This window comes from Mytilus californianus, unplaced genomic scaffold (genome assembly GCF_021869535.1).
Source record: "Mytilus californianus isolate M0D057914Y unplaced genomic scaffold, xbMytCali1.0.p SCAF_13, whole genome shotgun sequence".
Lineage (NCBI taxonomy): Eukaryota > Metazoa > Mollusca > Bivalvia > Mytilida > Mytilidae > Mytilus > Mytilus californianus.
Genome location: NW_026262615.1, coordinates 18,679,052 through 18,697,823, shown reverse-complemented (window position 1 = coordinate 18,697,823; position 18,772 = coordinate 18,679,052). Strand labels below are relative to the sequence as shown.

At 32.9% G+C, this 18,772-nt stretch overlaps 1 pseudogene; it reads right to left on the bottom strand.

Moving 5' to 3' along the window:
* Positions 1-844: 844 nt before the first annotated feature.
* The window catches only part of LOC127723315 (glutathione peroxidase-like), a 75,292-nt pseudogene continuing 57,364 nt past the window's right edge, over positions 845-18,772 (bottom strand).

Genomic DNA, 18,772 nt, shown 5'->3' with positions numbered 1-18,772 from the left:
CCACTTGCTTTGTTATCTTAAAAACACTTAGTGTAATCAAACTTTATATATATAATTAATAGTTCCCAATATTTTTTTCTTGCATTTTTCACAAACTAATATCTGCAACTTATCTATCAATGTCAACAACTTTATCTACACAATGTAATGTAATGAAATATATCCTTTAATAAAAATAGATTATTATCTAATGAAAATGATATTTGCAAATCTGGACCCCCAAACAGGATCAAGTAAAAATTAAAACATTAACACACCCAACAAAAATAAAATACCACATAACAACTGTGACATCTACCTTCAAAACACACATGACTTTAAAAAAATAGTTATAAAGAAATTTTTGACAACTCCTGACCAAAATCAATTGAACAGATACAATCATTGATAGACTATCTATCCATATACTTATTAATTATACTATTTCTGTTCAAAGGGAAATAACTCAAAATAAAAATAAATCATATAATAAATATCACTTTTCGCTACTGAAAGGTCTACAACTCAACAACGAGAAAAGCTAAAATCGTGAAAATTGAACTTGACCTTCATTTAGTCACAGGAAACAACATATCTAAATTTGATATTCTAAAAGATTTCGTCAAAGCGTTTTCATGTTAATGAACGGACACTGTTTGTCAACCGCCCGCCCGCCCGCCCGCCCGCCCGCCGTACATCCCGAAATCAATAACCGATTTTTCCTTCGAAAATCCGGATAATAAAAACTGGCCGAAAGTGTTTGGTGATCATTGTGCTTGTTGAACTTGTTAGTTTATTTTAGGGGAAGGAACTGCTGATGTGTACTCTATAGTAACCTCTTGTATGACAAAAAAACTAAATAAAGTGTTGTTTCATTTATTTTATTCATTGCTTTTTACAAGAACCCAACTACAAAAATGGTAGAATGCAAATACCATTTTATCATTGATTCATTCAAAATTCACCATAGAGTTTCATCTATTTCTGGCAAATTTTTCATAAACTGTAAAAATTACATCATAAAATAAATAAGACTTAAGATTAATTCATGTTTATATAACATATGTCCATTATTTTAATCATTTATTGGTCATATTGCTATTCATTTCAAGAAAGGAAATAAAATAATAATTAAAATGAATCATTAAAAAACCTTCATTGTGATAAGTAGTGCGCGTGCTAGTTTTGGCACAAACCATTCTCTTACCAGGGAAGGACTGAGATGTTATGCCTTCAAACCCCAAAACCAAGCCCACCCCACCCCATTGCTCTTGATGCGTTAAGATTTTTTCATCCGTTTTTAGCATATAGGAAAATATAATTGCAGAGTATACATTATAAAATAAAAATAAATAAATAATAAATTAATTAATTTTGCTTATCTTTTTCCTAAATAAGAAAATGGTTGGAGCCTTTAAAGTATGTTGCAGGTAAAAAGCCATAAAGCCGAAATACAAGTCCAATTTACGAGTCACCGCCCCGATCCTCCACCATAGGAATTTGTTTGTGATTCCTCTTCTAATAAATCCTCAATATCTTTTTCTAACGTTGATGGTATCATACGTGTTGGGTACCGCATTACGGCTTTTCCTTCTTTATTGATTAGGAATTTTTCAAAGTTCCATCTGACGTCACTGTTATGGTAGGGTTTGTAATAAATACCTGCTTTTTCAGTGTAAAAATAGTCATCTACCGGTGGACAGAAAGACTAAAATGTACAGACATGGGTATATTAAACAAATTTATAAACTGATAAAGTGTTGTAAAAAATGAGTATAGAAAATAAAAATCGTCAAAAAGCAAAGAAATAAACTTGGTTTTCTCGTTTGAATTGTTTCACATTTTGTAATGACGGATTTTTTATAGCTCACTATTCGGTATATGTTTTGCTGATTGTTGAAGGCCGTATGGTGACATACAATTGCTTACGGTCCACTTCCTTTGGTCTTTGGTGGATAGTTAACTTGTCTTTTGGCAATCATACCACATCTTTCAACAAGGAAGTATAACTCGTGCAGAGATGTGTGGGACATTTACGCGGGAAATTCACCTTACTTTGCTGCGTTAAGAATTACTGAACTATAATTTTGCCACGAAAACAAAAATCCTCAGACATATATATAGTTGGTAAATAGAAAAGAAAGGATATAGGGTATCCATCCATGACACAAACTCAGTAAAAAAACATAAAAAGCAAAGGAACAGCGCTTTCATTGCTTTTCTTCATCTCAAAGTCAATGTGAGGCCTTCAACGCGGAGAAAAAAAACTCTCACCTCACTGCAAGTTTAAGACGGCCTCTAGCATCAGTTTGAGCGCCACACTAAACTCCGAAATATACAAATGAACCAAAATTTATAAAAAAAAACCACAAGACTAACAAAGGCTAGATGTTCCTGACTTGAGACAGGCGCACAGTATACATGTATCAAGGTTAAACAAGTTCGGTCATTTCTCAGTCATCTCCTTTATAGCTATATTAATAGAAAGCAGACGAAGACAATCTTTTTTTAAGCTGGTTCCCGGCTAACCACTACACTTTGTTCATAGTTTGAGCGAAGCGTTAAAAACAAGCGGATTCAGGTATATAATTTTTTCAGATTAGCAACTTTCTTTCCATTTTTGAATATTTAGCAGAATGAATATTAAGTAGTTTAGCCTATGTTTCCTGTCTATGCAAAATTCATAGAATGAGCTTGTTTTCATGTACGTAAGCGATTATGGATTTTCTTCGATAACCCAATGTTGCAAACCCAACTAATTTGTGTTGCACTTATAAAGTCATATGTTTTGTCAGATACAACGAACTATACCATACTTGTAAAACTAGCTTTGTATAGGCAGGGACCACAGTTTGTTCTGCCACTGCGGTTTTTTTTTATAAGGGGGGGGGCTTAAATTATAAACAAGATCGGTTGTTTGAATATGGGCTTTTAAAATGCACATACAAATACTATATAAATAACACATAGCTGAGAGGGTGATAGAGCAGATTTTTACCCCGAGTAAACATTGTCAACTGAGGCACACTTGTGCAAGCGTCTCCGTGAAGGGTAATAGAGTATTTGCCATGGGATAGAGTAAATTGTCTCCCTCGTATTACCCAATCAAAATCTGGCATTTTGACATGAAGTATAATACAATTATATATTACCTTTAGGTAGGTGTATAATTCATGTTCATTTTCTCCGTTGACATCAGTCTTTAGGGTCAGTGGGAAGTTTGGTACGAATCCGGAACCTGGACGAACATATTTCACATTGTTTAAAATCTCCGTTCCATTAGCTCCTGGTTCTTGCTGAAATAGAAATTGTTATTCGTTCAAATGAAACCTAACTCCTTCGAGTTTTATCTGTATTTGGACTTGAACAGTGATTGTCCAAAAGTGACCGTAAAATGTGTTGGGGAAGGAATGAAAAATTAGGGTACGTAGGGAGGCAGGAACCACAACTATATTTTATTTTGGCTTTATTTCAAAAGGAAAGAAGAAACCAACCAAACAATAAGAAAAAGTCAATAAAATCAAATAAAAGGCTGCGGAGCAGGGCACAGCTTAACACGACCGCAGAGGTCGTACCCTGAACAGTTGGGGCAAGTATGGACACAACATCTAAGCTTGATACAGCTCTGAATTTGGATTGTGATTAAATATTTGACACAGCAAAGGTTTTTGAAACAGAATAAATGTGGTCGAAGAACTTAAAATGTTGAAATTGGATATTTATATATTATGGTCAAATATTCAAAATCTAAATACATGGTTAGATTCAGCATATCAAAGAACCACAAGAATTCATTTTTTGATGAAATCAAACAAAGTTTATTTGTTGACTCTTTGGACCTCAATGTGGACCAATTTGATAACGGTGCCTAAAAATTTAGAATCTAAATACACGGTTAGATTCGGCATATCAGAGAACCTCATATATTCATTTTTTGTTGAAATCAAACAAAGATTAATTTTGGACCCCGTTTTGGACCAACTTGAAAAATGGGCCCAAAACTAGAAATATAAATACATAAAAATTTAGAATGGAAACGGGGACAGTGTCAAAGAGAAAACAACCCGACCAAAGAGCAGAAAACAGCCCAAGGCCACCAATGGGTCTTCAATACAGCGAGAAAATCCCGCACCCGGAGGAGGTTTTCAGCTGACCCATAAATAATAATGTTTACTAGTTCAGCGAAAATGGACGTCACACTAAACTCCGAAACATATAAATGAGCCAAAATTTAAAAAAAACATAGAAGACTAACAAACGCTAGATGTTCCTGACTTGGGACATTCGCAAAAATGCGGCGGGGTTAAAAATGTTTTGTGAGATATCAACCCTCTCCCTATTCCTCTAGTCAATGTAGAATAAACCAACACACAGCAATACGCAGAAGTCCGAGTCCGATGTTAGAATAGGTAACAGTAGAAACTAAGCAAAATGACATTGATCAACATAAATAAACAAAGGACTACTAGCAGTTACTGACATGCCAGGTCCAGACCTCAATCAAACTGATTGAAAGATTATGTCTTCATCATATGAAAATCAAGCACAATCTCTCCCGTTAGGGGTTTAGTATCCTACCATCATAAAATATACGAGAAGAACATAACCCGTATCATGCCAACAACCGGTTTTAGAATAAATGTGTTTATTTCCGATGCAAAGACCCTATGAGTGAATCAATATTAATTCCAAAAATGCCATCTTTAATGACCTGACAACAGTATCGTAACTATATCCCTCTTAAAAAGTCTGTTTAAAGGTCATGTTTATATTCAACATATCAAAGAACCCAAGAATTGATTTTTTGTCAAAATAAAACTAAGTTTAATTCTGGACTCTTTGGACCTTACAATAACCGGGCCCAAAACAAAAAATCTAAATACATGTACACGGTTAAATTCAGCATATCAAAGAACCTCAAGAATTAATTTGTGTTGGACCCTTTAGAACTTTAATGTGGACCAATTTGAAAATGGGCCCAAAAAATAAAAATAAAAATAAAGGATTAGATTTGGCATATAAAAGAACCCCAATGATTCATTTTTTGACGAAATCAAACAAAGTTTAATTTTGAACTCTTTGGATCTCAATGTAGACCAATCTAAAAATGGGGCCCAAAATCTAAATACACGGTTAGATTCAGCATACTAAAGAACTCCCAAAATTCAAGACTTCGAATTTAAACAAAGTATTAGAAAAGTATTATTTTTGAACCCTTTTTGGTCCCTTTATTCCTCAACGGTACGGGCCATTACCCCAAAAATCAAACTCAATCTTTCTTTTTTGGTATGGAACCTTGTGTTTCAATTTAATAGAGATCCATTGTCCGGAAACCAGAAAAATGCTTGTTTTTGGCCCCTAATTCCTAAACAGTTAAGACAATAACTCCCAAAATCAATCCCAACCTTCCTTTAGTGGTATAGAACCTTGAGGGCAGGCAGTTTCATAGAGATCAAAACACTTATACTTAAGTTATTGTCTGGAAACCAAATGTCTTCGGACGACGTAACATTAAGTAAGTATTAGTTTTATTTAAGGTTACTCGTAACATTAAGTCATCATCAGTTACATTGAAGGTTACTCGTAACATTGAGTCGTCATCAGTTACTTTTAAGGTTACTCATAACATTGAGTCGTCAATAGTTACATTTAAGGTTACTCGAAACATTGAATCTTCATCAGTTACCTTTAAGTTTACTCGTAATATTGTGTCATCAGTTACATTTAAGGTAACTCGTAACATTGTCTCGTCATCAGTTACATTTAAGGTTACTCGTAACATTGTCTCGTCATCAGTTACATTTAAGGTTACTCGTAACATTGTGTCGTCATCAGTTACATTTAAGGTTACTCGTAATATTGAGTCGTCATCAGTTACATTTAAGGTTACTCGTAACATTTTGTCGTCATCAGTTACATTTAAGGTTACTCGTAACATTGAGCCGTTATCAGTTACAGTTAAGGTAGCTCGTATCATTGTGTCGTCATCAGTTAAATTTAAGGTTACTCGTAACATTGAGCCGTCATCAGTTATATTTAAGGTTACTCTTAACATTGAGCCGTCATCAGTTATATTTAAGGTTACTCGTAACAATGGGTCGTCGTCAGTTATATTTAAGGTTACTCGTAACATTAAGTCGTTATCAGTCACATTTTTTGTTTTGCGTTTCTTCTTTTAAAAAAAATAATCAAATATTTACCAAGTAAAATTTTCTCGAGTCACCATACAACAAAAACGTACCTTGCCAAACTGGTTACATGGAATTCCAACGACGTGGAAATTTTTATAAGTTTCTTGAAGTGCATTCAATCCGTAGTACTGGGGAGTGGCGCCTCAAAAGCTGGCCACATTCACCAACAGTAGAACCTACAAGTAAAGTGTATAAAGAATAGAAATATGATTAATTGGTTAATATTTCCGCTACTTCCAGTGACAAATATCTCATGAATATTCAAGACGAAAATCGATTGTACAATAAATTAATTGGTTATGAATATTATGCGATGAAGAGTCTTCGTCGATAAGTATATATAAAAATAATACTAGAGGGTGTGGATGGGGGTTTACAGAATAGAGAAAAATGGGCAAAACATATAAAGAATAGAGAAAATGGACCCAAAAAAAAAAGAATAGAGAAAATGAGGAGCTAAGATATAAAGAATAGAGAATAATGCGCAAAAAGAATAAAGAATAGAGAAACATGGCCTAAAGATTCAAAGAATACAGAAACGAAGGACCCCCATCCAGGCCTCATACTAGTGTACTATGACACAAAAGTATTGATAAATTGATTTTGTTTATTCATCTCAGATAATTCATGCATATTCATGACAATAACACATAGACGATAAATCCAATTGGTAAGTTCTACAAAATCGGTCGACCGGGATGAAGGACGTGAAATTGGGACTGTCAATGCAAAAAGACAGGACGTAGGATAGGGTCAGAAAGTTTTGCCACCAGGTCACAAAGTACCCATCAAAGAGAAAGACTTGTTTACGAGCAAAATGCGTGGCACTCTGACCACACGATGCATCGAATATAACGTCCCCATTCCGATCGGACCTTTCTGCGTATTTATACATCCTGCATAGCACAGCAAAACAGACCCCTTCCCCACAATATAATTGTTGTTTCAAGCAGACTGGAGCAGTGACTTTATGTCTAAAAACCGTTCTAACTTTTGGGGATGTGAAAATAGACTGTTCAGTTCAAAACACGCTGTTCAACAAAGGGGCAAGTGGCTATGTTATATGTCATGCCTTAACTACTAAAAGAGGAATTGTAAGGGAGGGTAGTTAGGTGGATTGACATGGAGGATAATAAAGTGGATTGACAGGGAGGATAGTTAAGTTAATTGACCGGGAGAATAGTTCAGTGGATTAACAGGGAGGATATATAGTAAAGGTGGATTGACAGGAAGGATATATTGTAAAAATGGATTAACAGGGAGGATATAAAGTAAAAATGGATTGATAGGAAGGATATATAGTAAGAGTGGATTGACAGGGTTGAAATATCCTTCCTATCAATCCATTTTTACTTAATATCCTCCCTGTTTATCCATTTTTACAATATATCCTTCCTGTCAATCCACTTTTACTATATAGCCTTCCTGTCAATCCTTTTTTACTATATATCTTTCCTATATATAGTAAAGGTGGATTGACAGGAAGGATATATTGTAAAAGTGGATTCACAGGAAGGATATATAGTAAAAGTGGATTAGCAGGGAGGATATAAAGTAAAAGTGGATAGACAGGAAGGATATATTGTAAAAATAGATTGATAGGAAGGATATATAGTAAAAGTGGATTCATAGGAAGGATACATAGTAAAAGTGGATTAACAGGGATGATATATTGAAAAAGTGGATTAACAGGGAAGATATATAGTAAAAGTGGATTGACAGGAAGGATTTATAGTAAAAGTGGATTGACAGGAAGGATATATAGTAAAAATGGATTAACAGGAAGGATATAAAGTAAAAATGGATTGATGGGAAGGATATATAGTAAAAGTGGATTAACAGGAGGGATAAATTGTAAAAGTGGATTAACAGGGAGGATAAATAGTAAAAGTGAATTGACAGGAAGGATATATAGTAAAAGTGGATTCACAGGAAGGAAAAAGTGTAAAAAGGATTGATAGGAAGGATATATTGTAAAAGTGGATTAACAGGGAGGATATATCGTAATAGTGGATTGATAGGAAGGATATATAGTAAAAATGGATTGATAAGAAGGATATATAACTAAAGTGGATTAACAGGGAGGATATATTGTAAAATAGGATTGATAGGAAGGATATATAGTAAAAGTGTATTGATAGGAATGATATATAGTTAAAGTGGATTAATGGGGAGGATATATTGTAAAAGTGGATTAACAGGGACGATATATTGTAAAAGTGGATTGACAGGAAGGATATATAGTAAAAGTGGATTAACAGGGAGGATATATTGTAAAAATGGAAGAACATGGAGGATATATTGTAAAAGTGGATTGACAGGAATGATAGTAAAAGTGGATTGACAGGAAGGATATAAAGTAAAAGTGGATTGATAGGAATGATAGTAAAAGTGGATTGACAGGAAGGATATATAGTAAAAGTGGATTGATGGAAGGATATATAGTAAAAGTGGATTGACAGGAAGGATATATAGTAAAAGTGGATTGACAGGAAGGATATATATTAAAATTTGATTAACAGGGAGGATATATTGTAAAAGTGGATTAACAGGGAGGATATATTGTAAAAATGGATTGATAGGAATAATAGTAAAAGTGGATTGACAGGAAGGATATATAGTAAAAGTTGATTGACAGGAAGGATATATAGTAAAAGTGGATTGACAAGGAGGATATATAGTAAAAGTGGATAAAAGTGGATTGACAGGAATGATATATAGTAAAAGTTGATTGACAGGAAGGATATATAGTAAAAGTGGATTGACAAGGAGGATATATAGTAAAAGTGGATTGACAGGAAGGATATATAGTAAAAGTGGATTGACATAAAGAATATTCAAGTGGATTGACAGGGAGAATAGTTAAGTGGATTGACAGGGAGAAAAGTTGAGTGGATGGACAGGGAGGATAGTAAAAGTGGATTGACAGATAGACTAGTTAAGTGGATTGACATGAAGTATAGTTAAGTGGATTGACAGGGAGGATAGTTAAGTGAATGGACATGGAGTATAGTTAGGAAGTGGATTGACAGAGAGAATAGCGACATCAAGTTAAAAAAAATAGGCCTTGCAACTGGCAACAAACATGTATGAACCCTTTTGAAAGAGTTTTTCAAAGGATTCTTTAACGTGTGAAAGCGGAACGTTATATTTTGCACCCTCTCTTGAGACGTACTTTGTCATACAGTTGGGAGGTGTAGCTAGCTATTAACCCAGGTTTAACCTACAATTTTCTTCGGAAAATGCCTGTACGAAGCCAGGAATATGACATTTATTTTCACTCGCTGCGTTAATTTTGACAGTTTTTATGGACTTCCCCTTTTGAATTTACCTTGAAGTTTGGTATTTTTGTTATACTTTTTTGTATAATAGTATATGAACGATTCAAGAAATGAAAGTTGTTTAGAAACAATCAAGACAAGTCATTGAATAGTAAGAACAAATCGACATTTTATGGGTTCTAAAAGAAATTGTGTAACTTCAAACGGTTTATATATAATTTAAGAAAGCAACATTAGCTTGAAATACGCCAACATATTAGTTTTCAGCATTTGCAAATTTTTCATCACTTGAAAGATCGGCAAAATCAAGGATGCAAAAGGAACAAAATTAGTTCATTAAAATCAAAAACATTTTAACAAAAAAAACGGAGTTTAAAAAGAATATAACAATGAACAAAACTAAACTGTGCTAAATACGTCAACAGATTTCCTTGCTAGTATTATTGTTCATTTTATTCTGATGATTCCGTTAAAACGAATACTCTCCTACTTTAAAAATATATTCTCTCTCGCGAATAAAAAAAGGTTTTGTTATTAAGTTAAATGCACAAACACCTTTCTTTTGAATTGAATTTCATTTTTGTGTGAAGCACGTGTGTACTATCAACTGCGTATTTTTATATGAAGCAGGTGTGTATTATCAACTGCGTATTTTTAAATGAAGCACGTGTGTATTATCACCTGCGTATTTTTATATGAAGCACGTGTGTATTATCAACTGCGTATTTTTATATTAAGCACGTGTGTATTATCAACTGCGTATTTTTACATGAAGCACGTGTGTATTATCAACTGCGTATTTTTATATGAAGCACGTGTGTATTATCAACTGCGTATCTTTATATGAAGCACGTGTGTATTATCAACTGCGTATTTTTACATGAAGCACGTGTGTATTATCAACTGCGTATTTTTATATGAAGCACGTGTGTATTATCAACTGCGTATTTTTATATGAAGCACGTGTGTACTATCAACTGCGTATTTTTATATGAAGCACGTGTGTACTATCAACTGCGTATTTTTATATGAAGCACGTGTGTATTATCAACTGCGTATTTTTATATGAAGCACGTGTGTATTATCAACTGCGTAAAACATGCGTAAATATGATGAATCATCATAATGCTTTCTTTAATCATTAACATAAATATACCACTGGTAATTAATGTATTTTCAAATTAAGAATTATGTTAGGACGTTCTTCAACTGGAAAATAATTTTTTACGCAAGGAGAAATTACGTTTACCTATATATACATAACACATAAAGATATGCAACTAATTCATATGGTAAAGAAACCTTTTACAAGCATTAGGAAAAAAGCTCTAATGTATTTTGAAATTAAACATTATGTTAAGACGTTCTTCAACTGCAAAATAAATTTTTACGCAAGTAGAAATCACGTTTAGATACACATAAATATATGCAACTAATTCATAGGGTAAAGAAACCTTAAAATGTTATATCAACTAGACGGTAATATCAGATTAGCTAGGATGTCGGTAGCTGTGGAACCGTAGCTTTAATGGTACATTGGATATTTTTCGAAAATTTGCGGATCACAAATTGCCAAAAGATATCACAAGGACCACAAGTGCTATAGTTCTGCAGCTAGGATATTGGCAAACGGGTGATCTTTAATTACCGTATTTGCTCCTAATGGTATAGAATATTTGTTCCAGCAGGAAGAGATATTATGGCATTGTTTATATACATTTGATGGCAATATGCTGAACAATGCAGTCCGCTGCTTCATGTCAGAATATGGAATATGCAAAAAAAAAACACACCAAAAGAATTTCCGTTTGGTGGCATTCTCCTTTTCCTAATTTTAAAAAGGACTAGATATTGAAACAAAAAAGATTGTGAAATGTATTTGTGTTTTCGTTGTTTTCTTGTATTTGAAAGAATTAATAGCAATTAATAGCAATTCTCTGTAACCAACAACCAAGTTGCAGCACGCAGTCTCAGATTTTTTTGAAATTTTGTTTGCTGGTAGCTATCAACAAACATATAAGAAATATATTGACAAAACAATTGTTTATGTCCCCGTTACCATAGTTACGGGTCTCCAGGGATTTTGGCTCAAAATTGCATTTTTTTAGGTAAAAAATTATCATTTTCAAGCAGTTATCATGCACACATTTCAGTTTTGATGAATATTGTAATATTTGTTCATTACAAAAAAAACCGTTTAATTAGTTAGATAAAAGATAAAAAATAATTCTAATGAATAGGGGAGAAGGTGGCAACAATGATTACAATAAAGCAGTTTTCATTGTATTCAAGAAGGCAGATTATAGGCATTTTGCATGAACTAATTACACACGTTTGCATCCACACCTATTTACATTGAAGCTATTAATGTAAACTAACACTGTTGAATAGTAATATTTTATAACTAAAGGTTTGGGATTCAGTTTGTTAGGGTGGTTGCTAAGGGAACCTAAAAGTGATTTATTTTTATTTTGTAGAATAATTTTGATCTTGTTATCAAAATATTTCATAAACTATGACAGATAAAGGATGAAAATCAATTGAAAAATGTTGCGCATTCAATGACCTTAAATTAAGGAATGTATCTCCCTCATGCAAAGCTCTGATTCCTTGCCCGGCTTTGGCTATACTTTTTGGTCCTTTTTTGTTTATAGCTCTTCATATTTTTAATAAGCTTTGGTTTTTCAAATATTTTGGCCTCGAGCATCACTGAAGAGACATTGATTGTCGAAATGCGCATCTGGCGCAGAAAAATTGGTACCGTTTATGTTATTTGATCTAAAGGTAAAAGGTAATTGATGACCTTGACCTTTAACCTTGAGTCTTTTCTTATTAGATTTTGTCTGAAATGGTTACAAATATACCCATACCTTGAATAGAAAAAATGTTCAGAACGATTATTGCTTTTATTTGGTAACAAGGTTAAATACCAGAGGTCAATGTCATGTCAAAAGTTCTTAGCAACGATCCTTACTTGATATAAAAGTACCTAGCAACCATACATATTTGGGTTCAGACTAATATGAACTGTTATATAGATCCTCATTGAAAGGTGAGGGGTCAATATCGTTACCAAAGACTTAAGTAGCCATTCTCACATAGTTGGAAAATGCCTAGCAGTCATCAATATTTTTATCCCCTGTGACAAAATTCCGAAATTTTTAAACTCAATGTATTTCTTTCTTTCAATTAAAATTTCAAATTTCTTTTAACAGAAAAAAGTTACTGACATGATTTTACTTTTGTGTATTTCAGTTAATCATCAGCCACGTTGTCTCCTGTTCTGACTTAAAACATCATTTATATTTAGTGTTCATGAAACTTTAAATCATTCAAAATAAGTACTAAGGCTGTTTTCCCAAGCATATATATATATATAGGTTTACAACAAGAGTGTAGGTGGTCAACATCGTCACAGTAGTCATTAGTAACCATTCTCATATCGTGGAAAATGCCTAGCAACCATAAATTTTTATAATGCTGAGGACAAAATGTAAAACATATTTTTCTGACCATGATTCAAAGATCTTTCCTTTAAACGCACCAGGCTCTTAAGAGCTGTATGAGGTTATACAAACACTGGGCGTTCGTCATTGTCATCATTTTGTATATTCTCCGTCTAAAATATTTCCCTTTTAAACTGTATAATCAAATGTTATTAAACTTAACAGTAATAATGAATAGCATATATTCTGTAAAAAGCCCATATTCTGTATATTATGGTCGGTAGGTGTTGATCTATCTTAAAATTTTCAGAACAGAAATTAAACGTCAGCTTTTAGCAAATTTTACAGTTGTTTTACTTGAAAACTATTTTTACATGATAGAAAATCACAAAAATACTTAAAATGACTTTAAACGACGATTTTTAACCATTTTTTTTGGGTTTTTGTTGTTTTTTTTGTTGGCCTGGTCTACAGGTCAAATTAAGCTTTTCTCATCTCTTGCCTCCACCATCTTCGTCTGTAAACGTGTGCAAAAGTCTGGTTCTCTGAAATTACTGGGCAAACTGGAACCAACACATATCATTCTTATGATTTATCATTCTTATGATTTATCATTCTTATGATATGTAGATAAAAAAAAAACATCTGGAGGGACTTAAATACACTATAATATAGAATAAAGGACACTGTGGAATAAAAAATTGATTTTGCGTTTTGCTTGAAATGTTATTCTAAATTCATTGTATCAATTTTACGCAAACCCAGGTGAATCATACAACATCCCTGGGGCCTCGGATAGAAAGTAATTTAACATATGTAAGTTATTTGTATTGAAAACTTTTATAGATAAATGGAAAATTTAATATCAAATATTTCCAACAAGACTAATTAATCAACATGACCGAAATTGTCTATTGATGCCCTTAACTGACGACTGTTTTTTTAAGTCTAATTAAAGGTAATCTTGAAACTGCTAAAATCGAGAAAAACTTTATACAACAAAAATAATTAGCAAGATAAGAACTAAACATTGTTCAATGAACCATGAAATTGAGATCAAGGTCAGATGAAATCTGTCAGTCGGACATGTACCCCTTACAATCATTCCATACACCAAATATAGTTGACCTATTGCTTATAGTATCTGAGAAATAGACAAAATCACAAAAACTAAACAGTGTTCAATGAACCATGAAATTGAAGTAAAGGTCAGATGAAATCTGTCAGTCGGACATGTACCCCTTACAATCATTCCATACACCAAATATAGTTGATCTATTGCTTACAGTATCTGAGATACGGACTTGACCACGTAACTTTAACCTTGGTCACTGATCCATGGAATAAGGTCGAAGTCAGGTGAACCGTACATGACGGACATGTAGACGTTGCAAGGAACCCATATACTAAATATAGTTATCCTATTACTCATAATAAGTGAGTATTTCATTTAACAAAAAAACTAATTTTTTTTCAAGCAGTCATTGAACCATGAAAATGAGGTCAAGGACAATTGACATATGACAGATGACAACTTCGTAACATACGTTATCTGCATACAAGGTATGAAGCAACCAGGTCTTCTACCTTCTGACATAAAAAGATTTAAACAAATAGTTTACGCCGTCGCCCCGGCAGCCGCCTCCGGATTGTAATACATATGCGTTCAGTCGCAAGCGAGACAAAAAATAATAGTTATATATACTTTTATAAATGTATTTAAAAAGGATAAATTTATATGAAAACGCAAGTTTTCAAGGTTTGTAGAATACAGTAACTAATTGAAAACAGATGCTGGTTTTTATATTGAATATATTATGTAGAGAGTTTTTTTTTCACCCATTTGTATTTTCCCTGGCAAATGGGACATGTAAAATAAAAGCAGGGACCCCTCTGTCAGCTGCCCTAGACTGCTCAGTGTTTATGTATCCAGGTGATTTGAAATAAAAGATATTATTCACAAAAAAAAATACAGTACATATACATTTCAATCGTAGTGCAAATTATATTAATATTTTATCGTTATAGTATTTAGATTATATTTCTAAGTAAAACAAGTAATCATTTTTACACTGTACAATATAAATGACTCCTGTTATACACATGAAACAAAATGTTTCTTTTGATGAACACATTAAAGACTTTTATTTGCATAGTATCGAAATACAATAAGCATTTTGAAAAATAATGGTTTCTTTAAAAATAAAATTAGCTAGTAGTCTTTGATATTTAAATAAAATTGATGGAATAGACAACCTGGGACCAAGAGACTATATTATTCATGTAAGTCCCAGGTGTGACAATTTGTCATTAAATAGATAAATAGATAAATTGTACAAAAAAAATTTCACTTTGTAAAGGCATAGAATAGACTGAGTCATGCTATTGTTTTAGAAACTACATTTTGTAGTGGCATCGTAAAAAATGAGTTATGCTATTGTTTTAGAAACTACATTTTGTAGTGGCATTGTAAAAAATGAGTTATGCTATTGTTTTAGAAACTACATTTTGCAGTGGCATCGTATGAATTGGGTTTAACTATTAATTTAAAAACTTCCCTTTATAATGATTTTTCTCCCTTTCTGCGTTTTTAGTTTTATTTTAAGAGCTATAATAGATAGAGATATACCTTCAGAAAAACAGATCAACGAGAAAAGTTAAAATATGAGCTGCGTCGGATAGAAATCGACCTTATGCAAATTAATATCAATACATCTGTTAATCCATTTCGGGTTGAAAAAATCTCTACGGAAAGTCTGTAACTGTTTAAAAAATTGAGTTGTTATAAGAACCCTACAAAACAGACCAAAATTCATCTTTAATTTCGTATTTGAATGTTCCAAAATCAACAAAAATCTTATACATGTACATGTATACGTGCACTTGCATAAGGTCAATTTCTATCCGACGCAGCTCATGTATTGACATTACTGAAATTGTCATTAATTTGTTTGCCGTTCTTGAAAAAAATTTTAAAGGTAAAGAGAGGCAATATACAGCTTGAATGAGTTTAACGATAAGATTTACCAATTGGTTAACATTGCTGAAATTGTGAATCAACTTTCTTTGGCTGTTATTGCCCGAAAAGAATTTGTTTAGATAAATTTTAAGATTTTACAATTAGCTTAAAAACTATTATAGATAGGGAGAAAATGTGAACACGAAGATAAAATCTACATGAAAAAAGTAAATTTTGCAGAACACACAATGTATTTGTTTTAAGAAGGAGTTTTTTTTTCCATTATCCACAGAATACAAAAGTAGCAATTAGGCGGATTCAGACTAGTTCTATTAGCTAGGGAAGGACCATTCTATATTTTGTGATGGGAATAAGGGATGCTGAAATGAATGTGATTGTGTCTAGAACTAAAGATCAATAATTTTGCCCAAGACATGCTGAAAATAACTTTTCTGTACATTCAGATGCACATACGATTTGAAAAAAGAAATAGGTGTGTACACAACGGAAAATATTTGTTTTCGACGAAAAAAAATGAAACAAGTAATCCAGCCTTATAACGGGTGAAAATGATTATTCTGTCCACGTAAAACCTCTTACTCAAAAGCCTTAACCTAACCAAAGAAATAAATTGGTCGTTCTCAAAGCAATGTTGTTCCTTTCGCCTTGTTTTTGTAGATTCAAAGGACTTGTCATAAATATAACTTTTGGTCTCTTGTGGAGAGTTGTCTCATTGGCAATCATACCACATCTTATTTTGAATGTATTTGGATTTGTAATCAAACACTTATTTTTTTCAACCTTGAAATTGAATTTTCCATATAATTAACTATTCTGGATTATGCATGTGTACAATCAAGTCATTGTAGTTCAATAATTCGGTATATACAGTGTGTGTTCTTCAAAGGAATTACTAATTTAAAGAAATCTGCATGTTTGATTTAATTTTTTTCTGATTTTTGTCTGAATGAAACCGAAAATATATTATTGCTAAGCACTTTACTAATATGAATAAATGGTTGCTAGGTACTTTTACACTAAAAATGAATGGTTGCTAAGAATTCGTGTGAAAACATCCACCCCTGACCCTGGTCTATGTAATAATCCATACAGTCCTGAATTAAAACATATATGGTTACTAGGTTCTTATGTATCAAATAAGGGTGTTGCTAAGCACTTTTGACAAGACCTTGACTTCTTACTGTTGACCTGTAAACAAAACAGAGGATTATCATCCTGAACATTTTCCTTAAGTATTGTTTGCTTCTTTCTATTATATCTTCTTTAAATAATCAAATAATATACGCAAGGTCAAAGGTCAAGGTCATCAAAATGTACGGAAATACTCATTGACTTGGATGCCATGAAAACCATGGCCTAGCAACACTTTGGAAGGCCTTTTTCTTACTTTTTCACTTAATTATATGGTCAGGCTAAGTTTCCGGAAAATCGGTAACTATGCGTGCCGACCTCTCTCTATGAAATGGTTGGTGGTTACAGAGAATTGCTCTTAACCTCTTTCGCTGATAATGACCAGAGGACGATTCTTTTGGGTTGTTTTGACCATTGAGCACGTGCAAAACAGTAACGTTCGATTTCGTAACACTATTTCTGAATTTCTCTTTTTGTTTAAAAAGCAAACGTTGCAAATAAATATTTTCATTACAACAGCAATTAATCTTTGGGCTATTCTGTTTTCTTTCTGTATGCAGTTTAGTATTAATCACGTGCCTGTGACATTTAAAGAAATTATATAATATTGGCAAATAAGTTTGAATTTTGGCTGTCGGCATAGTTAATAGAATGATATGATTCATCATGCATTTTACATCAGAAACACAGCATTGTACTTTAAAAAAGTATGAATATTTTGTATGTGTGCGTATAAGTACACTTACTGTATAATATCTTCTACAACAATTTAAGAACAAGTGAATAAAAAAAAGAAAACCATACAAGAATGGACCGGAGCTGGCATGTCAGTAACTTATGGAACGCCACAGCTGTCTTATGTGGTACTCTGACATTACGTTATGTGGTTTTATCATTACTTGATGATATTTTGTTGTCAATTCTTTATATGGATTTAACATTACATAATGTTTGTTTTTCCACACTGGCTAAAGGTAAAGGGGGAGGTTAGAGATCTCACAAAGCATTATTTAACCCCGCCGCTTTTTTGCGCCTGTCCCAAGTCAGGAACCTCTATCCTTTGTTAGTCTCGTTTTTTTTTTTTTTTTTTTGTCAAATTTCAAAAAGAGCATTTTGAAAGCTGGAAAGTGTCTAAAAAATAAAAGCTTCTGAAAAACCTTATAAAAAAAAACGTCTGTGTAATGATATTCGGATAGCTCGAGATTCTATACAACTCATATGGCAAAGCTAAGTATAAGGGTGAAGTCCATGCATGTAGCTATATCTATATTGGATAATTCTCAGAAATAAATATTATTTTACAAGAATAACCAAACTTTTGTTGTAACAGTTGTTCATCTTGAAAGTTACGAATTGTATTTGCTGTTTTGCTGTGGTGTGAGATATACGCCAATAAGACAGCAGCCAAACGACCAAACATCTGAATGTCAACATAGTTACGGCTTAACCAAAAGCGAAGTGTCTATGCAATACATCTTAGTTTTCTATGTTGTGTTTTGTGTACTGTTGTTTGTCTTTTCGTCGTTTTCGTTTTTTGCCATGGCATTGTCAGTTTGTTTTCGACTTATGAGTTTGAATATCCCTTTGGTATCTTTCGCCTCTCTTTTTTTATTGCTATTTGTCTGCCATTACTGGACATCAAAGACGTTCCAGTAAAATTTGACGTCACACCACAATGGAAAAGTGATTAATTGTTGTATGATATCAATAGTTCTTGTCTTTTCAAGTCTTGCAAATTCTCGGGTTGAGTGTCTATGAGTGTAT